The 25,569-nt window shown below is 45.8% G+C and overlaps 1 long non-coding RNA gene across 2 annotated transcripts in view; it reads right to left on the bottom strand.

Annotated features, from left to right (window-relative positions):
- The window catches only part of LOC147122959 (uncharacterized), a 404,452-nt gene that overhangs the window by 207,009 nt on the left and 171,874 nt on the right, over positions 1-25,569 (bottom strand). The window contains exon 2 of one of the 2 annotated variants that reach the window (XR_015072935.1): positions 16,053-16,196. This is a non-coding gene — a long non-coding RNA (uncharacterized LOC147122959). The remainder of the gene's footprint in view (positions 1-16,052; positions 16,197-25,569) is intronic. The other variant, XR_015072933.1, reaches the window with a different exon arrangement.

The raw sequence follows: 25,569 nt of genomic DNA, 5'->3' as shown, positions 1-25,569 counted from the left end.
TAATTTTAAACAAGGGGATTGGTAGTTTAAGTGTTACTGTTTAAGAATGTTTGTGTTGAGTCGAGGTCGCAAGACTCGACTATGCTTTACCCAAGCCAGAGAGTCTTCTCAGGACCTAGCTATATGCTCTTGTGTCTCTTTACAGAAGGGATTTCGAAATGAAGGGGGTCATACTCTTACTCGCCCTGATAGGAATGAGCACTGGGAAGCGAGGCGACGTGGAGGATTCCCACATTTATGGGTGCTCAGGAGAGAAAGCACCGGTTGTGGCTGCTGGGGGCGGCGAACGAGGCGTGGAGGAGCTCGCTATCTACTCCCATGAGGGAAGATGGCCAGGGTGGCTGGGATCTAACTCCACCCGGTACTCCAACCAGACCAGGTTCACCTATTGGGAGGCCTCCCTCCCCTGCCCCAGTGTACAGGTTGTGGCCTCACGGGTCGGGGTCACTGAGGGGAAATGCGTGTGCCTGACCTGCAGAGGACAGATTCCCCTCGGAAGGTGGTGGTGGCTCAGAAAACTGAGCAGAGACATGGGGGACCGTACAGCTGACTGGGAACAAATGGGAAATGACACCTACCGGACGGTCACAGGGACCCAAGGGGGAACTAGTGTATGCTGGGATAAGTGGTGGGAGTCGGAACAGGGAATTTACCTCTGCATGTGGGGGTCGCAAAGGGCCTGCCCCACAGGCATATCCATCATCTTCTCTGCATCATGGCAGGATAAGGGGGAGGGGGTGGAATAGGATTCCCACCTGCACACTTGCATAGTCCCACGCTACCCAGCCCCAGTCAAAGCCACTGAACTCGTGGCACGCACCCGAAAGCCCCTGCCCACGACTCAGACAGAAAGGACACACATAGAGGGGTGCCCTGCCACCACCAAGGGACCAGGGAATGGGCTGGTGCTAGTGCCAACGGAACAGGTGCTATACCAGGGGGTACACTATGCGGTAGCTTCCGTGATTTTAAACCTTACCGAGGTACACTTACCTGAGTGGTGCCCCACAGAGACAGAACAGCTATACCAGGCCCTGTTAAGAGAAATGTTCAGGAAGTTCTACGAGTTCGATTTTGCCAACGTAGACAAAACAGAACTGTACACTACACACACTGAGTACTTTAGCAACACGGGGAGACAAAGAAGGGGAGCCTGGAATGATGGTTTCACAGCATATAACACAGGATCCTCCGTCATCAACAGCCTGCCTGGATGACATAGAATTGCAGACACAGATAAACGTTTTAAAAAACACAATTACGAAAAATCTTAATGGATGAAAATACAGTAGTAGGCTCAGAGTTACACGAGGACCAAGCTATGATGGTCCATTTAAAAGAGATCATTGCTGAGCTGGAGAAGCATGCAAAAACTGTAAATGCCCTTATAAGAGAGGACAGGAATGCTTCAGATCAGGCTGCACAGAACGAGGTGTGCGTAATGTACGGGGCATGGCTGCTAGGCGAGGGCCACAGCAACCTGGAGGATTTAAAATAGGGTTTAGTCCCCTCCTGGATCAGCAACAAGCACCTCGCAGCCTTCCATCCATTTGCGAATGCATTGAGCCCGTGTCAACTCTGGCTAGCTTCTGAGGCCTACCCTGTCCCAGTAGATTGTGGGCGCTCTAACCACACTATCATGGGGATAGTAGTGAGGATGCCGGTCATGGGTGGGACAGCCCGACCCGCACTGGTATACAGGGTAGGGAACATTGGAGTCATTCAAGGGGGTGCACACATCCGTTTCACAGCGGTCCCACCTTATGTCATAAAGTGGGAGCACGCTATGACAGGTACTGACCTCTCGGGGTGCCGGAGCCGGGGAGCACACATAATACTGTGTCCCCAGCACTTGAACGCCTATTCTAAACCACAGTGTGGATTTAAAGCTGCTGGCGCACGCCCTATAAACTGTACCATGGAGGTAATGGCACAAGACCATGTTCCCCCACAGGTAGCATACATAGGAGGTGGGACATATTGTGTCACCACCAGTGCACCCCACTACCAGCTTGGACAGCATAGCTGGTGTCCGGTAAGTGACAGCAGTTTCTGCTTTAAACCCGAGGCAGAAGTTCAAGTGGCCCAGGAACGGATTGTCCCCATTCCTGAACCCTCCACTGTTCACCTCACTGTAACAGAAAATTTCACCAACCTGCAAAAATATGTAGCACATTTCGGCTATGAAATCCCCCCTCTCCCAGAACATCTTACCAAAATACTAAAAGCAGTAATAGTCTCACAGAAACATTTTTACACGTTGGAGCAGAAAACAGTAGAGATAGGGGCCAAGATATTGGATATTGTGGCCCCAACCTGGTGGGACATTTTTGAAAATATAGAGGTCCCTTCATGGATTAGAATCCTTGTGGTTTGCCAGCTGGGAATAGGATTGTATCTGTTGTGCACTCAGTGCAAGGGAAAAGGCAAAATACTAGAATTCCAAAACCAAAGGACTTGGAAGGAGCATTATGTTTAGGTGATACACCTGTTTGAATCTTTCTTTTTTTTGTGTTTCTGAATAAAGATTGTTTTATTGTGTTTGTTATTTTTAATAAAGACTTTGTTTTGTTATTTTTAATAAAAATATAAGTGTACCAAGTGATGCAGGGGTGTTGGACCCCCTCCATGCTTGGATGTATGTAAATAATTGTATTTTTGCCTACGTATGCTTATGTACACTACATTCTTAAAGAATGGGGAATGTGTGTGTCATGGGATTTTAGATAGGTAATCACAGGGAAGGTTGGCTATGGAGAGTCGGGAATTTTGCTCACCTTTGTAAGTATGATACTTGAAGCAAGTTGAAGTATCACAGGAGTGTGTGTAGGATTCACAAAATTCCCACATCTTCCAAGTTATTAATAAGGGACCCTGAAGGACAAGTTATTAACAAGGGTACCCTAAAAGGAAATGGCTTTTGCACGTCATGACAAAACCTGCAGGGTTAAAGGCAGGACCCTGCAAAAAGCATGTCAAGTTCAAAGCTCAAAACTTGACATGCCCGGGCCTGTAGGAGACAGCTTTAATTTGTGATTTCAAACCAGACAGCTAAAGGAGACAGAACACGCATTCTTCCCTTTAAAACAAATCAACTCAGGAGGAGGTTTAATCATGCACAAAGTTAAAGCCATCAAGACTATGCATAAATAATCGCCTACAGTTCAAACTAGCTACCAAGCCAGGAAGATACCGATTTACATTATGCATAACAAACACCGAGACATTAAAGACCATTTAGCAATGGGACAACCACCCAAAAATCAGTTACGGTGAATGTAGTAACCTGGGAGGTTATGAGTAACCTGATCCACCAGGTGGTGCTGTGGCAATTGGTCTCCAGAGCTAAGTCTGGTCTGTACTGGTTGTACTCTTTGTTTTTGCTGCCTCATGGCAGAAGGTTTTATGTGCAAGTGTTGATTAAACCATGTTACGGAGTTAACCTGTGTCCGTCTCCATCTATGGCCACCTCAAGATACCACAGTGAATGACTATAATCATCTTAAATGAGCCCACCAAAATTAGACAAAGAAATAGCCCTGATTTGGCGCGCAGATAACAAACTTCAAAATAGTATAATTGTAGGCCCACCGGTAACCAAAGAAAAGAAGGCGGGCAGACGAGCAAGCAGAGAAGGGCAGAAAGAAATGGTTGGGGACGAGCAGGCACATGCTCGGGTGCAGAGTTACTCGAAACGCAAAGAAGCATACAGGCACGGTGGGGCAGGCTCGACCAAAGACGACTAGGCCGCAACCGCAGCTTTACACAGAGACCGACCACGAGCACCACGGTAACAAAGGGCCGGGTAAACCATGCCTTCAGATCATTACCACTACACAGGTAATGATCTAGGCCACCGCGACCGAGCCGACACCGAAGACCGCCAGCCGAACCCCAACCGCAACGAATCTCGACGACCAGACCACCACCGGAAGAACGAAACCCAAAGTTTTCCACTCTATAAGATAAAGTACCCAACAAAGACTTTACTCCCTATCTCTAACGGAGAAAAGAAGGTACTCACCCCAGACAAATCCACAACCACACCCTTACCGCATCTGCGGACTCCACCCAACTGAAAAATCTTCGCAGATTCTAAGGCTGAGACCACGTGACGACGGCAGGCCCCAAAGGACACAAAGAGCAAACCCCAAAACGCAACCGGCTTAATTGATAGGATTCAAACTGTCAAGAAACCCCTATTGGTGAGCATAATCCCTGGCTCTTGTAGTTAGGTATTGGGGGTGGGACAAGGGTAGGGGGATTAATAATGTGATTTTCCCTCGTTGTGCCGTGTGTTCCCCATTCTTAATTAAGTGTACTTTGTATGCCGGTAATCACTCCAGTAATTTTTATTGTGTAATTTTACATGTGTCTAAATAAAATACAGTTTTCTTGCACCAAACCAGTTGTCTACTCCAATTCTGCATCGCCACCTGTACCTAAGTCCAGTGTCTAGAACCCAGGGGTGTGGGAGCGATTCAAACTGCTCAGAACCCAGTCAGGGGAAAAGCTGACTGCACACACGCCACCCCCTACACTCTTTCTACTAGGCACTTTGGGGGAGAAATTGGGTATAGCCCCATTTGGGGCGCTAGTCCTGGCGATGCGCAAAGTTTAGCGCCAGGTGCAATTTAGTGCCACCTGGCGCGATATTGGGTTGCAGCGCCCCTGAAGGTGATTGCAGCGCTAAATCAGGCGCTGCACGATACTCTTAAGGCGCTAACCCGGCAGCGCAACCCAATTTTGTGGCGGCGGGACGCAGCGCAGGTGCTGTCAATAATCACTTTTCCCGAGACACACTGGTGCCGGCCAGCTCTTAAAGGGGCGGGTCATCAGCCACGGGCACAGAGGATAGCCCTTGTCCCCGAGAAGCCAGCCTCCTGGGTGAGCCGGGACCTTGGAAAGGTCTGCAACAGAAGTCTGGCGCAGGATGAAGGCGCCGTGGCTGCTGCCTGGGAACTGCACATTCATTGCAAGAATCAGCTGTCAGTGGTCACAGACCAGCTGGACATTCAAGGAATGGAACCCCTTGCGGTTGCGGAATTCCTCCGGATTCTCGACAGGCGCCCGCAAAGCCATGTGCGTGCAGTCAATGGCACCCTGCACCATGGGGAAGTCCGCTATTGCAGCGAAGCCCTCTGCGCGCTCCCGCTGCTTGTCCGGGGTCATTGGGAAGGAGATGTACTGCCGCCTCCTTTTAAACAGGGCATCAGTCACTTGACGGATGCAGCAATGCACCGCAAACTGCAAGATGTTGGCTATGTCCCCAGTTGCGGCCTGAAAGGGGCCGCTTGCGTAGAAGTTTAGGGCGACAGTCATCCTCACAGCCACCGACAGAGATGTCCTGCACCTTATCTGAGGCTGCAGAATTGGCTGAAGCAGGTGGCACAGCTCAGTCACCACCTCCTTTCTAAAGCGCAGCCTTCTGATACACTGCTCCTCCGACATGTTCATGTGGGAAAACTGCTGCCGGAAAACCCTGGCAGCGTAAGGTCTGGTGTGGCGACGTCTGTTGGTCCTCCTCCATCTGGCCATGCCTGCCCCTCTCTCCCTGCATCTCTGTGCCCTTTCCAGATGATTCAGCAGCAGGACGTTCCCCTCCAATGCAGCCCCCATAATAAGTGCGCAAAGAAAGTTTTGCCGTTGGAAATGCTCACCAACAGCAAAGTGATGGTCAGAAGGCTGAAGTTCCTCTGCCAGCGCTGGCTCAGTGGTGAAATGACTCGCAGTGTGCAGCCCAGCAACTCTCTGTAACTCTCGAAGAAGTTGTGAGCCAAAAAGGCTGCCGCTTTTAAACCACACTAGTGCCCTTTAAATAACGCCCCTCCAGCCCGAGAGCGACTGGGGAAGGCTCCAGGTAAGCTGTCCTTATTAGGAGGGGGACGCCACTGAATTTCCGGTCCGGGGCGCCCAAAAGGCGTTGCACACTCAAATGACGTCATGATCTGCCTGCGCCCGTGAGCGGGTGCTAAGATTTAGCGCTGGCGCTAAATGTATGCTCAGTATGGGGCAAGGCGCTGGGTTCACTGCGCCTGGCCGAAAATTGGCTAACGCCCCACTTCTCGGCCTCTTTAGGCGCTAATTGGAGGCGCTACCAACCAATTTTCTCCCCCTTTACATCTAGCCAGCCTTGGCACTGAGCTTGACAACTTTAGATCTTAACCACTGCTCCCATTTTCTCTATGACAGCTAGTGCTGGTAATGGAGGAGGGCTGCACCGGAGCTATTGGGAGTGCAGGAAGTGTGGTACTTGGGGTGGGGATCCCCTATTGGTACATGGCCAGAGGGGTAATCCACAACCGAGGTCGACCTACCTTTCTTCCATCATATTCCCAGGTCACAGGAGCCTTCTCTTCAAAACCAGATTTTCCATGCTACCCTCCTCATCTGCGGTTCTGCTCTAACCATTTATACCTCCTCTGGACCCAATTTTTGTTTCTATATCGATCTCATATCACATCCTTTGGCCTTGCACCATCATCACTTTTGTCATTTACTCACTCTTGGCCCTCTACTCTATCACAGACCTCTCCCTTTTGTTCCTTTTCCCCCGATTACCCCTTCTGCTTTTCCCAGGCCCATTGCTTGATTAAAAGTGGTTCATCTCGAACATCTTCCATGTTTTGAGGAAAGATCATCGACCTGAAATATTGGGCAGGATTTTGCCGGGTCCCACCCGCACGGCGTAGAGGGACCTGGGAGATGGCGGGAAAACCAGAAGTTCAGGTTACCCGGCACGCTGTGGAGTTTTAACTCCAAAGCGTGCGTGTGATGTCAGGAGTGGGTTCCCCGCCCGGCCGTCAGCCTGATTGACAGGCTGGCTTCCAATCATGCGGGGAACTCTGAGAAGGAGGCAACAGCAACAGGTAAGTGCTGGGCCCAGGGGGGTGGTGGGTCCACTCACCCGGGAGGTGGGGGGGGGGGGGTCCAATTCCCTCTGGTGGGAAATCCAAGGTCGAGGGGGTATAATTAGTGTCACGATCCCTGGGGTGGCGAGGGGTGGGGGGGTCTGATCCCTGAAACCGGGGCCGAGTCACGATCCCCGTGAGGGCATTCCAGGCCCGGGGAGGGGGTTCCGATCCTGGGGGCGGTCCAATCCCCGACTCTGGGGCCGAGTCGCAATCCCAGGGGGCTGGGGGTCCGATCCCAACCCTGTGGCTGAGTCACGATCCCGGGGGGTTGGGGGCCGGGTGTTCCAGGCCCGGGTGGGGGAATGAGGTGTCCGATCGCAGGGGCTATCCGAACCCCGACCCTGGGGAGAGCCAAGCTGATAGTGGGGGAGCTTGGGGGCCGGGAGGAAGTACTCCTGCTCCTCTCGGCCCACAAGGATTGCTCCCCGAGGCTGAGCCTGCCTTGTTACAGCCACTGGGAATCCCGAGCCCTGGGATCCACGGCCGCCTGCAGCAAAATCGGCAAAGCAGGTTAAGGTAGAGGCATCGGGCCTCATTATAATATGTAAATCGCCAATCCGACCCTTGGCAGCCCACCCCCCACCGCCCCCCCCACCCCCCCTCCAACCCACCCTTTCTTACCTCTAAAAATTCCGGCCATTAACTCTGTTTCTCTCTCAATAGATGCTGCCTGACCTGAGTGTTTCCAGCACTTTTTGTTTTTAAAACAGATTTCCAGCATCTGCAGTATTTTGCTTTTGCCTTACTATTTTGTAACCCTTGTCAAATCCATGGGACATCTCTGGTTTCCAATCCTCAATTTACAGCACCTGGCTTTTGCAATGAATGATGAAAGGTAACTTGAGGTGGAAAGTAAACTGAATAAAGGGAAAATTTGTGAGGAAAGAGCATTGATTGATTGACCAATTCTAGAACCTAAATGTTTAATCGCATGCAGAATTAATTTGTACGTAATCATTACAATGAAACATTAAACATTTAAAATGTTGCATTATTAAACTGTGATTATTGTAGTGCCACTGGATACATTGGAGTAAATATAATTCACAACATTCAAATTTATCACATCATTATCTTAGCATTTGCAAAAAATTTTTAAATATTCAATTATTCTTCAGGCTTTTAATATGCTGGAGAATGGCAGAAAATTTGGCAATTAATATATAATACATTTTGTTTCACTAATTAATGAAACTAACAGTTATTGCACACTTTTTTTTAGATGTCCAAATCTTTTTAATGAAATACTTAATTACTTCCCCTCAGTTGAAAACGACTAATAATTCTCTGAACATGACTAGAACCAACTGAAGAAGCCATCACTAAGGCAAATTTCCAACCCACATATTGAAAAAACATATCAACACTCTGGTTCCCAGGCCATCAATTTGTACAAAAGAAATAGGGCTTCATAATGTAAAAGGGACTGTACAATTTAAAATAAATATACTATGTGTTATATATTTTGCCGCAATAGAATTTTATGAATCGCAAGGCAAAATATTTTGCCGCATGCCGCTGCCAAACAAACAAAGCGAGCTGCACTTGTAAGCAAGACTGTAGAAATCACCCAACAAAAATGCATCTAAGTACACAAGATTAAAATTTAATTCCTTATAAAACAGCAATATGCTTGTATATTAATAAAAAGTAATTGTGAAAATTCCAGCAAATTGATCATAAAAGGTACATTCTCTGGATGAACAATTCCCTTAAAAAAAATTTAGCCCTACCTCAAATGCTCAATTAAATTTTTCTTTAGCTATCTATGTCTCCCTGGTGTAAGGTTCGCAAATTCTGCAAAATTTCCTCAAACCAAGAAGATTATTGTTTTAAAGAATATTGGGCCAAAAAGGGGCTTAAAGTTAAAACCCCAGGATTTTGGTTATTTTAAAAAGGATATGTCCAGGCCTGTGCAAGGCTGTGACAAAGGAGTTGGGATGGGCCTCTGTAAAACAAACAGTTTGAGTATTGGCATAGGCCAAACTGTCTGGGAATGTTCTGGGTTGTCTCAGTCATTTCACATAAATGACAAAAGGCCTACGGAAGGACAGTTCCTGCCAAAATTACAGAGCCATCAAGAGTATGCATAATGCAGTACATGCCACTAATCAACAAAAGGGATCCTGACCCCAGCAGGAGAAGACAATCGAACAACAGTTTAACCACTCAGAGAGACATCCAAAACCACTTCACACACTTAAACCAATTTCGAAGCAATCCCGAAACCAGTTAAATAAATGGGACCAATCAATGTTGACGAGCCTGCCCAAAATTTAACAATGAACCGAGACTGATTTGGCGGTCAGATAAGCAGTCCTCAATTAGTATAAACTAAAGACCTGTCTCCACAAGAAATCAGTTAGTTCGATGAGTTTGATGGGTTCGAACAGTTCGATAAGTACAGTTCAGCAGAAGGAGTTCAACAGAAACAGTTCAACCAGTTCGAGAAGAAAGGAGAGACCCATCGTTCAAGTTTAAAATACCATCGAAACTCGGCAGTTTCAGAAGCAAGCATCTGGAAGCAGTTCTCTCTCTCTCGAAGAAGTAACACATCATTGGACACCTCGCGGCACCAAGGGCCCCACAAAACCAACAACCAAATATTACCAGAAGCCAACCAGGTAATACTGGGCCACCGTGAGCAACAAGAAACCAACTCAGAAGAAACCGAAGATCTGCAAGTTTTTTTCCACTCTACAAACTATTCCTGCGTTTGGTGAGCATTATCCCTGATCCTTTAGAGTCCAACTTAGCTAGTAAGGTGGGATTGGGAGGGGTGAGGTATTTGTCTACTGTAATTTTTCCCTCATGTATGTCGAAGTGTTTCCCCATTTTATTAGAGTGTTAAGATTATTGTATTGTAATTTTCCTTCTCAAATAAAAACCAAAGTTCTTGTATCAAATTCAGTTGTCTGCTGCAATTTCATTACAACCCCCAAATAAGTCCAAGTCTAGAACCAAGGGAGTGGGAGCGATTCAAACCGCTCAGAAGTCAGAGGTGAAGCTGACCACACACACCACCCCTTACACTGGTGAAGGATCCAGCTAGTTCCCAATGAACTCTGGGATACTTGACTATGTTAAACTGGAAGGTTCAATTTGTTCCCAATGAACTCTGGGATACTTGACTATGTTAGCTGTTTAAGACAAAGATATTTTTTTAAGTCTTATAACAGAGACTTACAATATGCAGCTGGGAACAGATAGCAGGGATGCAGCAAGGTTGAATATTAAACATCAACGACACATAGAAGTGATAAGGGCATGGGAATATGTGTGTCCACAGCACTTCAGTAGAGCAGTGTCTAAACACGGCCCTGTTTCCCAGGAGATAAGGGCACAAATTAAAAACAAACATTGTACTAAGTTTCAGAACACATGAATCAATGTGGCCTTGCAATTACTCTGCTGTTCGGCAGAGAAGGATAAGACATGTTTCTCAAACTATAAACAAGGCCTGTAGCGAGGAAAGATAGCAACAGAAATGCGGGAGTAGAATTACGATCCACATCTGTGGCTAGCATGGTCAGGGGTTACCTGAGTTCAAGGGGGGTGGGTCCAACAGTTGAAGGGTGGACCCGACAGTTGAGTGACTAACCACATAAACCAATAAAGAGCAACTGTTATGACACTGTTTGTACATATACGCCCCATTCTATAATAAGTGGGCGTTGCTTATAGAACTGTATAACTTGAATGAATCACTGTTTATCCCTGTGAGTGCATCTCTTGTTTGAGGAAGCAGGATGACTCTCCCGTGTGCACATGTATTCTCTTAGTTGTTTAATAAATTCTGTAGTTGTCCTCAATTCCGTCTCCGTCTAGAGTTTCTCCAAAATTTGAATCTAACACTGGTTTCCATAAGAAGTAGAAGTAATGATGTTAAAGAGGAAGTTCAGTGCATTTTGTGGGAGCAATTTTCCCAAATACAGTCAATATTTACTGCCAGTGAAAGATAATGGGCCAGTAATTCCTGTCCCAACGCGTGAGTACGGTCGGGGTACTCACGCGTCTGGCCGGAGGAAATGCCGGTTTTCAGCATGCACAGCGCATGCAGGGAAAACCGGCATTTCCTGCCCTCTGAACAAAGGGGTTCAGAGGCAGAACGCGCGTGACTGCACAGGCAGCGCGTGCGCAGTAAAATTCCTTTTTTTTTTCAAGGTTGCGCGAGTGTAAAGGCCTCCGGTCTTTACGCGTGGAAAAACAAGACGTATTTAGTTTTTCAGGTAAGTGGGCATTTAGTACAATGTAGAATTTTTTTTTCTACAGGTTTGTTATTTTTAAAGAATTTACAGGATGGTAAATTTAGTTTTAGACCCTATTTTTTAAAAATTTATTTTTTTCAAAAAATTGATTAATTGTTTAAAACATTTTTTTAAACTTATTTATAGTTATTATAATCAGTGGGATGTTTTTTAAAATTTTATTTGAAGTTAAAGTAGTGTTTTGGCAGCCCATACTTTTCATGAGTTTGACAGCTCTTACTGTCAAACTCATGAATGAGTTTCCGCTCCCCTGATTGGCTGCACAGTGCTCACCTGATCCCAGCCGGCACATCGTACTAACTACGCCGCTGGATCAGGTTAGCACAGCGCGCCGACAGCTGAGCCGGGCCTGTGAAAGGAAATGCAAGCAGGCCCGGGCTTCAGATGTCGGCGCGCAGGGTGAGTGCAGATCGAGGGCTTGCACGCGCGGCAAGCACCCGATCCTAATTTCAGGGCCATTGAGACATTTCTTGATCCACTTCTACAGCATTAGAAAGCTGTCTTTGGCATGTAACATTCATGAAGAAACAAAGTTTATTAGAATACTGCTGTCATGAAAAGTTCAGAAAACTTGTCTTTTTCCCTAACATTGTACATTTTTCCTCTAAACATTTAGAAGCAGGCTGGCAGTAGGACTAACTATGTCATGTTGCTATTAGCACTGAAAAATATCCTCAGGAACAGATGATGCTGACTCTTTGAAATATCCAAGAGTAATAATAATATGGATGAACAGCACGTAATTACTTTCAGCCTTAAGCTGAAATTTTGTAGTTTTCACAGATGATTTGCATCTTTCATTTTATTAATTTTGCCAGCAGCTAAAGCTTATATAATAAAAAAAAACACTGATTGTAAACGTCAGCTTCAACAAGAAGTGAGGGAGCTACAAGTGTTTTGTCCTATGAGAAAGCATGAATAGAACACGTGCCACTGTTTAAAGTTTTTGGGATGAGTTGTGCACATTGAACACTTCCTGCTAAAGAATATTTAATCAGCACATTGGGAACTGGAGCTGACAATGATTGATGCCTCACCTCAAACGCTGATTTAATGATGAGCACCAACAAGGCACAAAATAAATTTAAAAATAAAGTGTTTTGCCAACATAAAAAGATTCCAAATACTTTTCAACTCTAGGTATTTAGGAAAATAATAGTGCAGGTAGAGACTATTAAATTTATTAGCATGGGCTTTTAAATAAGCTTCAAAATAAACACATGTATATTGTAGGTACTTATTGCAAATACAAATTAGAATTCATATATATTGCTTGCTTCAAATAATATCTTAGCCCAGAAACAAGCAACAACAAACATACCATTATCAGCTATCTCATGCAGCAGGACTATCAGTTCTTGACATTAAGAGACCGACCACTTTGCACAGAAAGGATTGGAAATAGAAACAGCTTTAATTTTTTTAAGTAAATTGTATTCTTGCAAGTGTTGAAAAGTTATTTAATCCCTGTTCATCTGTGAAGAGGGAGATAAAGAAAGAGACACAGGAAAAGTGGTAAACAAGCGTTTTGAAATAGGACAGCTGGAAAGGCAGTCAGGTTTATTAGATAGAAAGCTGAGAGAGCCTTCGTTAAGGCAAAGAGGTAAGAAATGCTGGAGGGTAGTTTTTACTTCAGTCAAGTAAGATGACCCAATGATGTGGGGAAGCATAGAGTGTTCTTTAGTTTGTATTAATTCACCAAAAATAAGTTACAGTGGATATTGTGTATGTTCACTTTAAAATAAAATAGCTTATTGTTTAGTATCAGCCCTCAGCTCACCAAGGCCAGAATTTTGCCAGTGCTCAGCAGATGGATCGGGTGGTGGGTCGCCAGTGAAATTTGATTTGATTGACAGCGAGTCGGGAACCCGCTGTCAAATCGTGCACACTTGCCTTTCCCAATGTCGGTTTTGCCAGCACTGAGCAGACCCGACCGGCAGCGGTGGGGGACCTAATTTAAACAATTATTGGCTTGTTGACAAGCCCTTAAGAGTGAATTTAACCATACCTTTTGACTTTAACAGCTCGCCCGCGGCTTCCACGCTGCTCTTGCACCCTGTCTGTTAACCTGAGGCAGAAGTTTAGTGGCCATTGAATTAACTGATGAGTGACATCTTGAAATGTAATATAAAATCTCCCACTTCACACCTGTTCACTTTCCAAGCACAGAGGCTGTTACTTTCTCCCTTTGGAACACAGATTGAGCTTTATGCAGGCTGCAATTGTTTGGAGCAAACTCTCCATCCAGTGTCACCTCATTGGAACAACCTCTCTCACCATTGACAGATTGCTTCTGTCATCTCAACTTCAACTGCTATTTACTCTATCAGCATGGGTACCATTTCCATTCTCTCACCTTGGTCCTCAGAATCCCACCACAATCAGCCCCAACATCAGCAGCACCAACAACAATACCAACCTTCTCCACAATCAACGGATACTGCACAGGGCATCACCTGACGACACTGCTGCCCGGGAGGCCAGGGATGGCCTCACAATGGCCAGATATACTTCACTTGATGCTGTACACCCTGGCTGCCACATAATGCGCCAGGTTGGCACCACCTCACACCAACAACATAAAGCATCCCTACAATGTCCAAGCCATTCCTTTCACACTCATCACCATTGTGGGGGGTACCGTTATGTCTCACCATTCACTGCAACTCACTAAGCCACTTCCAAATGTGCAGACAAATCTGTCCAAGAATGGAAAGTGTTGAAAATAAAGGTTTCAATGTTTGACATCACAGTAACAGAAACTTTACATGAACATTGCATAAAACACCCAAGTGCCTACCCGTGTGTGTTGTTAGTTGGTATGATTGCACTAGGATGAGGGTGAGTGTGAGGGGTGGCTAGTGAGAGGGGGATGTGATAATGTAGAAAGAGAGGGATGGATGGAAGTCCAAGGTAGGTTGGTGTGAGTAAGGATGTGCAGGAGTAGGGTAGGGAAGGCAGAGTAATGGGGATGTGATGAGAGGCACAGCAGGATGAGGTTGAGTGTGACTTTGTAGTAATGTTTTGTGATCTATTGAGATAATTGAAATGTTTGCAGCACTGCACCCAGGTCCTCCTGACCACATCTCTGCTTGTGTCCTCCTCTGCAATGTGCAACCAGGCTGCATGCGTCTCTTGGGGAGGTCTCTTCCACCCATGGGAAGGGAAGAGGACCTCCCTGCGTGCTGTGACTCACTCCATAAGCATATGGAGGAAGTCATGTGAGAGCCTGGGTGCAGCTCTGTGCCTTTGTGCGGTGCTTGTCAGTGCTTGCAGCACCTCAATGCTGTAGAATACTGACAGTGCAACTGTCAAAATAAAGTTGGCCATGGTCCCCTTAAGGAAATCGGCTGATGATGCGTCACCAAATAATGTCACCAGACCTGTTTCCTCTAATTGGCCGGGAAATGCGCTGGGTCAAGGGAATATTCATTTCAGACAGCGGGATGGAGCCAGCAGCGGTGTCGGGTCCCGCCACCGACATCGCCCACTGAGGTCAGCAAAATCGCAGCCCAAGTGTTTCCTCGGTCTCCCTTTGGAGATATTGAGGAAGCATTCATGGGAAAGACAGAAATATCCAGTTGATTTTCAAGCGGATGCTATTGTTATGTTCCTGATTTACCTTCATGTGCAAGTAGCTATAGAACAATGAGCCAACTCACATTAAAGTAAGACTTTCAGACTGGTTACAGGGGAGTATCTAACATCAATGAGCCAAAGGTATTTATGCCAGTCCTAAAGATTTAAAGCCAGGCTAAAGTGATTCCCCACACAATGCAACTTGCTTCCAAATGCTAATGTAAGGGAGGGGGAAAGATTTGTTATCTTACTTGGTATGTACTCCTCATCATTTGAATTATGTTATTCCCCCACTAAGAGCCCATCATAAACAGGAGAAATTTCCCAATGCCTTTGTCCATTTGTTTCTCATTTCTCATATTTCTACAAGCCCACTCCTTTCTTTATCATATATAACTTCACCCTTGGATGAAAGATATCCCATAGGATCTTTATACCAGCAAATCTTCAAATGCCAAATATTAGATATCAGTGAAGAATTTCCTCAGAGCTGCTCCCACTCCACTGCACATAATTTCACTAGAAGTGCAGCAGAAACCCTACTTACACATGGAAATGGGATTTCTGCTGCACTTCCTGTGATGTCACGGTGGCGGAGCGGGAGCTGCTCTGAGAAAATTCCCGCCATAGACTAAATCAATTAATATATTTATTCATAATCAAATAGTAACATCATGCCAAAAAATTATGAATATTAAAAGAAATAAATTAATAAATCAGGATGTTCTACAGTGCTCCACAGCCAAGTAAGTACATTTGACTTGGAGACTGTCTTGTAATATAGGGAAATGAGGCAACTTGTGCACAGCAAGGTTGCACATGGAAAAAAACAGATAATCTGTATTCGTGATGATGGTTGAGGAATAACCATTAGCACAAACGCTGGGAGAACGATTCTGCTTTGTTTTGCATAACAGCACGGGATCTTTTACATCCTGAGAGAGCAGACAGGGCTCATCCAAAAGATGGTACTTCTACCAGTGCATCCATCCCTCAGTGTTGCACTGAAGTATCAGCCCTCATTATGCACTCGTGTGTATGGACTGGGCTTGAACCTGTGCCCTTCTGACTCAGGTGAGAGTTTTAGTAGAGCCATGGCTTAGGCAATGAAGACAATAATTCACCCAGCATCTTTCTTCTGACCAGTCACCAGAACTCAGAAGTTTCAAGCTCCATTATTTAGTCTCTCAGGTGTCAAAGCCCACGCACCTTATTTTTTATGTACAGCTTTTGGAAAAATACATACATCAAACTAGACAGAATTCAAACAATGCAACAGAATTACTCCAACCTGTCTGTGGAGATACAGTCACAATTCACAGGTCCCCAGTTGCTTTAATGATTATGCACTTTGCTCTAGAAGGAGCTTTGAGTAGCACACAGTCTCACTCATTTAGCAGGGGAGCTGCCCTCACTTCTCTCGGTCTGCAACCTGCTGAAGAAAAGAGCCTCAGTTAGAGCAATGGAGGTTTGGTAAAAGTTCCCAACAGCAAAGGAATATTGTGTTATGAGAGGTGGCATGCTGCCATCCCATAGAGAGGTCTTGTAGCAGTTTGGCAACGTCACTATTTTATTTAATTTTGACTTTGGGCGATCGTGTAAAACAGGCGATATCGAAGCAGCCGCCCGTTATACATCTCTCCCGATTTTCATTTCCATGTAAATCGTGGAAACACTTTTCATGCATCCGTTACACACAAGTTCCACACCCCACTTCCGAAATTGGCTGTGAAGCTACTTGAGATGTGTGAAAAGAGAATTGTTACAGGTGTGCCAGTTTTCTTTTGTTCCCAATAAGGATTTTGTTTTCACAAAATCGCTTGAAACAAAATCAAGTTCTCCCACTGTTTTAATTGGCAGTCACTCAGTTTGACAAAATCAGAGCATTTAACCCTTTTTTAAAAAAAGAGTAAAATATCGCCCTTAGTGCTGTACGCCTCTTCATAATACATATTTTACTGACTTCTGTTTAGATTAGATTTTATGAATTAGCATTCCAGCACTGAAGCATCTACAAATTCTGAATGTATGTAAGAAATTTGGACATAGGGGTCCATGCACCCTGTAGTTCTCCGTCCATAATTTAACCATAATTTAAGCAGAAAAACATATGGTGCACATTGACCCCTGTGCCCTACTTTCCAATTTGCAGTTCCATCATAAAAAGTACACCAGGAACACTAATTCATAAAATCTTCCTGCACAGGGATTCCTGAGCTAGTTGGCTGCATCTGCAATTTATTCACAGTCTTCATCCATGATAATTGGTATAAGAATTCATTTATTATATCTGTCACTTACTGATTTCCCTGTAATATTCCTGCCAAGCTTATTCATTTACTTTGCACGCAACTTAAAAAAGAACAGTCTACCTTTCTACTTTAATTTCTCTTCCAATTTGATAAACCAGGAACTTCTTGCCAAAAAAAACCAACCATGGATGACTAAAGAGGTGAGGGACAACATAAAACTGAAAGAAAAAGCGTACAAGAATACAAAAATTAGCACAGATCCTGGCAACTGGGAGAGATACTAAGAACAACAAAAGGTGACAAAAAAGATTGAAAGAGCTACAAAAAGTAGCATGACAAGAAACTTGCAAAGGATATCAAAATCAACACAAATTCTTTTTACAATTACATTAGGAAAAAGAGGGTGGTCAGGAGCAATGTGGACCCCTTGAAAACTGATATTGGTGATATTGTAAATGAAAATAAGGAAATGCTGGACATGTTGAATAATTACTTTGCATCAGTATTTACAGCAGAGGAAGAGAAAAGCATGCCGGGCATCCCAAGGAAACTATAATTGAATCAGGGATGAGGACTCACCAAAATTAACGTAAGCAAAATAACAGTAATGAAGAAAATAATGGCACTAAAGAGTGAAAAATCTCCAGGACCAGATTGTTTCCATTCCAGGGTATAAAGGAAGTAGGTGAGAACGTTGCAGATGGCCTAACCATAATCTTCCAAAGTTCCCTCGAATCGGGAACCGTTCCTTTGGATTGGAAAATTGCACATGTCACTCCGTTATTTAAGAATGGCGACAGAGGGTAACCAGGGATTTATAGACCAGTTAGCCTAACATCTGTTGTCGGGAAACTCCTAGGGTTCGATTTTTATGAACGAGGCAGGTTGACAGCGAGCCCACTGCTCGGCATCTTCCAGACCCGCTCCCGATTGCCACCGCCCCGCAGGTGAGATTTTAGTTTGATTGGCCTCGTTATGGCCGACGTCCGGGTCCCTCCAGGCAATTGCTTGCAGAGTGTCAGGTTCTCGCCTCAGATGACGCGTTGTTTCAGGAAAGATTTAAAGGGGTCATGTCCCCTTTGCAGAAGCATTAGCTTTTTTCTCTTAAAAGTGCTGGCTGCTGCAGGAATGGCAGCCCCAAAAACTAAGGCTGCACCCAGGTCCAATGAGGGCTCCCTCCATGCTCTTGTGGAGGGAGTTATAGGACATCAGGAGCTCCTCTTCCCTGGAAACGGAAGGAGGAGGCCTCCTCAGCAAACCAAAGCAGTTTGGCTGCAAGTTGCTGAGGAGGTGAGCTCGAGGTCTGTGTGCAAATGCACATGGGTTCAGTGTGGAAAAAGGTTTAATGATCTGTTGAGATCACCTAAAGTGTGGCCTCTGTGTTCTGGGAAATGGAAGTTCAAGAGTGAGGGCACAGGGCAAATTCCATGTAAAATGTTGGTGGTGACACTTAGCACAAACCACCATTTACTGGGCAGATGATGCCTGGGGTTTGGAGAATGTCGGACTTATATTCATCTCCTTGTGCCAGCCAACTGTGGTTGAAGCGTAAGCTTATGTGAATCTGACATGGATGAGTGCATCCCTTGCCTGACAGCCAGCAATGTGGTTGCCTGCTGCTGGATTGTCCATATCTGGCCCCGCAAGGCATCGCTACCCGTCCTCCTCCTCATCCTCCTCCTCCTCCTCCTCGTTCGCCACCTCATCCTCTTCCTCATCCTCTTCCTCATTCTCTTCCTCTTCCTCCGAGGAGGCTGTGTGCTGAGCCACTTGTTCATCCATCAGCACTAAGCCGCGCTGCTATGCGATGCTGTGCAGGGCACAGCAGACCACGACGATTCTGGATACCCTGGATGATGCATACTGCAATGCTCCACCAGATCTGTCTAGGCATCGGAAGTGCATTTTGAGCAAGCCGATGGTTTGTTCGATAATGCTTCTGGTGGATATGTGACTCACATTGTACTGCTCCTCAGCATCGTTTGCTGGCCTCCTCATTGGTATCTTAAGCCAGTTTTTCAGGGAATAGCGCTTGTCGCCTTCTGGAAAGTTGGGTTGGCGGATGGAAGAGCTGAGGCACAGTTGACTGGTGCAGGATGAAGGAGTCATGGCAACTGCCAGAGTACTTTGCGCAAACATGCATGATGATCTTTCTGTGGTTACACACCAACTGGATGTTCAGGGAGTGGAATCCCTTACGGTTAACAAATACAGCTGGGTTGTGATAGGGGGCCCTAATGGTTACATGTGTGCAGTCTATGACGCCCTGCACCATTGGCAAGCCTGCCATATTGGCAAAGCCAACTGCACGCACGGTTACACTTGGGCCATCTGTGGAGAAGTGGATGTAATTGTGGGCCTTTGCAAAGAGGGCATTGGTGATCATCGTGATGCAGGTGTGTGCAGGTGTTGCTGCTGATGTCTGCAGCTGATCCCTGGAAGGAGCCCGAAGCAAAGAAGTTGAGTGCGGTGGTGACTTTGCCAGCCACTGGTAAGGAGTGTCCACATGCTCCTCGAGGCTCCAGGTGTTGGTGCAGCATTGTGCAGATGTCTGCAACTACCTCTCGCGAAAGTCTCAGCCTCCTTTGGCACTGCTGCTCAGTCATTCTGAGGAAGCTCATCCGCTGCCTGTAAACCCTGTGCTGGGGGTATCTCCTGCGGCGAGGTGCAGCCCTGTGCTGAGGCCTTCCGCACTGTGCAACATCAGGTGGGTGAGGAGGAGTTTGGCGCTCCTGGTGTTGGTGCTGCTGTTGTGGCTGGTTGTGGTGCTATCACGGCTGTTCTTCCTCCGAACATGACGACCAGGATGAGAGGATGTAAATAGTTCCCATCCCATTGCTATAGATTTCAGTTGAGGCAAAAAGCTTGCAAGCGCACACTCAAAGTGGCCTGAAATTATTCCAATCAGGTAACACTGCAGATGGGTGTCAGCTTGAACAGTCACAAGGTCAGTAGATTTGCAAAATCTTATCCCAAACCTCCAACAACAAAGTTGTTGCATTTGAATGTCAGCCATGTTACAGGAGCGCTTTTAAACTGCTGCACCAATGACAACAAATCATGTTCTTGAGAAACTCATCTCCTTGCAGTTGATGAGTTTCTGACAAGACGGGAAACAGAAGCCAGAAGGATGAAAATGGGAAACCACTATAAAAATAGGATTAGCAAGGCAGTTAACAGGCTGTTAACTGCCTTAACTACCTGTTCCACCGGTTCCCGTCATAACCCGACACTCACGAAAATCGTGTGGGGGCGGGATGGAGGCGGGTTGGCAGTCTGAAGCTATTTTTTCTGATTTTTGCTGCCAACCCGCCTCCAAACCTGCCTCCGCAGGGCTATTAAAATCGAGCCTCTAGAGTCTACAATTAAGAATAGAGTGACTGAAAACCATGACATTTTCAGCTGATCAGAGAGAACCAGCATGAATTTGTAAAGGGTATGTCATGCCTGACGAAACTGACTGAATTTTTTGAACAGGTGATTAAAGTAGTGGACGGGCATGTCTATGGATGTTATTTATATGGACTTCCGGAAGGCATTTGTTAAAGAGACTGTTAGCTGAAGGTGAAGCTCATGGAATTGACGGCAAATTATTGACCTGGTTAGGAAATTGGCTGAGCGACAGGAGACAGAGGCCCCGATTTTCTGCCAGCCATCGGGCGGCTTTTCATGCGGGCGGGGGCCGAAAATCGCCAAAATAGGGGGTCGCGGCCCCCCCTGCCTGATTCCCCGCCCCGTCCGACTTTTGGACCGCTGTTTCTCCGCGACCTGAATCAATCCCGCCAGCCACTGGCGGGACTGGCCGTCGGGACCCTGATCACCAATTATTGCCATGCTTAATGCCATTTTAGGGTGCCCTTGCAATTGTCAGGGGTTCCCCACGCTAAACACGCCTGCGGGGAACCCCGCTGATGAAACCTGGCGTGAAGTTTGCCGGCTTGCTTGCTCTCAGCTGCAGGTCATTCGGGAAAGCTGCGATTTAAAGGGACAGCATTTGTATGTTGAAGGACCTTGCTGTTGAAGGCTTGGGGCTACTTCTTCAAGGCTTAGGCACAGCTGTGGAAGGTTGGAGCCTCACACACTTCTCCAATGTGATCTCCTGGGAAGCTCCTCTCGCCATCCTCACTCAGCGCTTCCTCAGCGGAGGCATCTACCAGAAGCATGGGACGCCTTTTCTTCCTTCCCTTCTTGCCATTAGAGGATTTCCAGATTTCCAGCAGCAGAGGCGGCAGCAGCAGAACCACGAATAGCAGGATGAGCACCAGGCTGCTGCTCACTCACCTGAAGCTGCACAGGCCAGAAGGGGCCAGCGCTTGGAAGTGGCTTGAGAGCAACTTGCTGTACTTGAGGGGGCCATGGGGACCCGTTTCTGCACTGGCAGTCCTACTCAGAAGGACTTCCATGAAGGTCTGGTTTCTCTGTTCAATAGATGGCCAATGCTCCTCAAGAGATGTCATTCTCTTATGAGCACTCACCATGTTTTCCGTACCCTGGCGAGTTATCTCCTCCATGGAGGTTGCCAACCTTTCCATGGTGATGCGTTCTTGCGCCAATGACTCCACAAAGGCTCTGCTCATGGTCGCTATGGACTCCTCCATTCGCTCTGCACTCGCAGCGACCCTGGAGACAAAACCTGCCAGAGACTCCTGCATCTGTGCATGGAGATCCATCACCTCTTCTCTTGTGGATGGACCCAGAGGCAGAGGGTTGACATGCAGCGCAGCTGAGCTGAGCTGGCAGAGTTCAGCACCCTCCGACGAGGACTCGCCACTGCTGTCCCTGTCTCCAGAATCTGCTGAGGCTCACTTGTGAGCTGTGAAACACCAGGTGACAACACTACTCTATGTCCCGAAGGTCCCCCCGAGGTGTGAGTGTCTGCGCTGGTGCTGGGTACGCTTACTTCTGCCGACACTGCGCCCTCAGAGGTTGGAGCTTCCTCTGAGGAGTCTGCCTGCACAGCCTCTTCCTCCTCCACAGTGGGGACGGGGGCTCTGGATGGTCCTGTGGGGGAGTAGAGGAAGGAGTTAGAGATGTGATGCCAAGGTTACATGCACATTCGAACTGACACCTGCTGACACCTGCATCCATGCAGCCTTGGTCTCAGTGGGAGACCTCTTCCTGACTGACCTAGGGAAGAGGACCTCCCTGTGGGCCCTAACCCCATCCAATAATGCCTGCAGTGAAGCTTCATCAAATTTGGAGGCAGCTCGGGGTCTGGCACTGGCCACAGCTGCTGCAGGCTCCTCTGCCATCCTGTATGGTCCGTTTGGAAGCCAACAGAGGAAGCAATGCTTGCTGTGGACCTTGAAAGCACCACGAATGATGACATCATACTGTGGGGCTTCCTGACTGGAAATGGGCAATTAGCAAGGCTGCCCACATGCTGGAAATTAATTGGCCACTTGAGGGAAAATTGCGTGCAGCTGGCTGACCCATTTTTTTGTGTCAGAACCCCACATTCGGGGGAATCCGACCATTTCCCACACAATCCACAAAATCGGGTTCAGAGAGTAGGGATAATGGGCAGGTAGTCTAATTGGCAGGATGTGACTAGTGGTGTCCTGCAAGGATTTATGTTGGGGCCTCAACTATTCACCGTATTTATTAACAACTTAGATGATGGGATAGAAAGCCACATATCCAAATTTGCCGATGACACAAAGATGAGCTGCATTGTAAGCAGTGTAGATGAAAGCATAAAATTACAAAGATATTATTGATTAAGCAAATTTCTAAAACTGTGGCAAATGGTATTCAATGTAGGCAAATGTGAGGTGATCCACTTTGGACCTAAAAAGGATAGAACAGAGTAGTTTATAAATGGTGAAAAGCTAAAAACAGTGGATGTCCAAAGAGACTTGGAGGTCCAGGTACATGGATCATTAAAATATCATGGGCAGGTACAGAAAATAATCAAAAAGGCTAATGGAATGCTGGCCTTTATATCTAGAGGACTAGAATACAAGGGGGTAGAAATTATGCTGCAGCTATACAAAGCCCTGGTTAGACCACACCTGGAGTACTGTGAGCAGTTCTGGGCACCACACCTTAGGAAGGATATATTGGATTTGGAGGGAGTGCAGTGCAGGTTTACCAGAATGATACCTGGACTCCAAGGGTTAACTTACAAGGTGAGATTACACAAATTAGGGTTGTATTCCCTGGAATTTAGAAAGTTAAGGGGTGATTTGATTGAAGTTTTCAAGATATTAAGGGGAACTGATAGGGTAGATAGAGAGAAACTATTTCCGCTAGTTGGTAAGTCTAGGGGGTAATAGTCTAAAAATTAGAGCCAGACCTTTCAGGAGTGAAGTTAGGAAACACTTCTACACACAAAGGGTGGGAAAAGTTTGGAACTCTCTTCCTCAAACAGCAATTGATGCTAGATCAATTGTTAATTTTAAGTTGGACATTGATAGGTTTTTGTTAACCAAAGGTATTAAGGGATATGGGGCAAAGGCGGGTATATGAAGTTCGGTCACAGATCAGCCATGGTCTCATTGAATGGCGGAAAAGGCTCAAAGACCTAAATGGCCTACTCCTGTTCCTGTGTTCCTATGCTGCTATGTTAACATTTGGAAAGTGAAATTAATGCCTCATTTTTGATTGAAACAAAGAAGGGCAAAAAGAAGTAATGGTAATGGAGTGTGACAAATAATTCTAATACAGTCTTGAAAAGAAAATTGGGATGTGGTCCAAGAATAGCTCTGTCCTGGTATCATTTGAGACATGGATGAACAACAATCAAAGCCAGTTACCAGCCATGTTGAAACTAAAGCTACATGCATTTTAATTCACAGAATCCTATAGATATGAACAGCAATATATAAGCTTATTTATCACAGAATTTGGATTTTGTGATTGAGTAATAGTGTAATCGGTATAGGAAGTCACGCTCTCCATGTCCCTTTTGTAAAGCATAATGTGAAAGAGTATTACCCTCATTGAGTTTTTCTTCCTGTAGAATGTTAAATCAATATTAACTATTGCATGCAACTAATGGAAAAATGATCTACTTATTTGGTGAATACGTAGCAGACCTCCTATTGTTTAGGGATCCAAAAATAAATTATATAAAACTAATGGCTCGGATCTTGCTGTCAGTAGCGAAGGAACGGGGCACGCCATATACCTCACTGACAGTGGCACACAGGGTTTCCATGGGCTTCTCAGCATAGATTTCCTCTAAGCTGGCATCTTTTCCAGAGTGGCACCCGCTACAGGGGATCTGAGGCATGTGTGAGCAGGTTAAAAAACAAGACTCTTCAACCAATCAAATTGTAGAATCCTCACTGAGCCAAATTAGATTAAATGATGTACAGAAAATAAAATAAAGATTAGGAAATACAGATGGGATTAAGGGAGACAGATAAAGGAGACAGTCAGAAAAAGTTTTAAAAAATTTTAATTAAAAAAAAATCTCCAACACTAATTTTCTTCTGAGGAATGAGACTCCACACTTGTAAAATTATTTTTTCAGGGCCAGAGAGATTGTTCTGCAGTAATTATCACTTATTACGCTCTTAAAAACTCACTTACTCCTGAATGCACCAGCCCTAACGTTTTCAGCCATTTTTAGTGTGGAACTCGTGGGCAAGTACAAGTTGCAGTAATTACCGTTACAGTAATTTCAATGCCGAGTCTATCGGCAAGGACTGTAACAGTGCACCCTGTGGAGGAGCAGGGTATCTCTGACAGGAACTTCTGGATTTCTGTGTTTAACTCCGCATGTGCAGACACTAGAAGTTGCTGTTTGATTTACTCCGTAATAATGGTGAGCACTGATAGCCTGACCGTTATTATTACTCCAAAATCTGGGCCATTGTTTTCCTGACCAAAGAGAGGGTTCATCATAGTTTCACCTTTATGGTTTTTCTCAAATTACTGCAATGCACTTGCACTCAGCTGGTAATTCTTCAAGGGGAAATGTAAGTGTGTGCGCATCTCAACATGTGCTTCTGTTATCACATCACAGGAGTGCCTTGGAGGAAGGCCAGCCGTACAACTCCTACCACATACAAATCTGAAATTCATGCCATGTCCAGATCCACAATTCGTGCCACAACCTCACCACCTCCATCATGACATCTCACCTAGTTAATATGTCAGATCAGGTTCTATTGCTAAATTGGTATGTTTTGCGGCCATTTGCCACCTGAAAAACAGGCATGATGCATACCAATTCCTACCCCTATAAATGCAAGTTGTTGTTGTTGAAGTGGAATCTCTAAATTGGATCTAAGAACGATAGATCAGGGTATTTTCTAAATGGCGAGAAGCTAGGAACTGTGGAGAAGCAGAGAGATTTAAGGGTTCAAGTGCAGAAATCACTAAAAGCTCATGGACAGGTACAAAAAATAATTTAAAAGGCTAATGGAATGTTGGCCTTTACCTCAAGAGGGCTGGAATACAAAGGGGTGGAGTAGTGTTACAGCTTTAGAGCTCTGGTCAGACCCCATCTGAAGAACTACATTCATTGATTTGCACTGCACCTCAGGAAGGATATATTGGCCTTGGAGGAGGTGCAGCACAAATTCACCAGAATGATACTGGGGC

The sequence above is a fragment of the Somniosus microcephalus genome, chromosome 2, assembly GCF_052327205.1.
Source record: "Somniosus microcephalus isolate GS21.2 chromosome 2, FLI_Smic_1.0, whole genome shotgun sequence".
Taxonomy (NCBI): Eukaryota; Metazoa; Chordata; class Chondrichthyes; order Squaliformes; family Somniosidae; genus Somniosus; species Somniosus microcephalus.
Note: the sequence above shows the minus strand (reverse complement) of the source record. Positions and strands in the feature narration are given on the sequence as shown.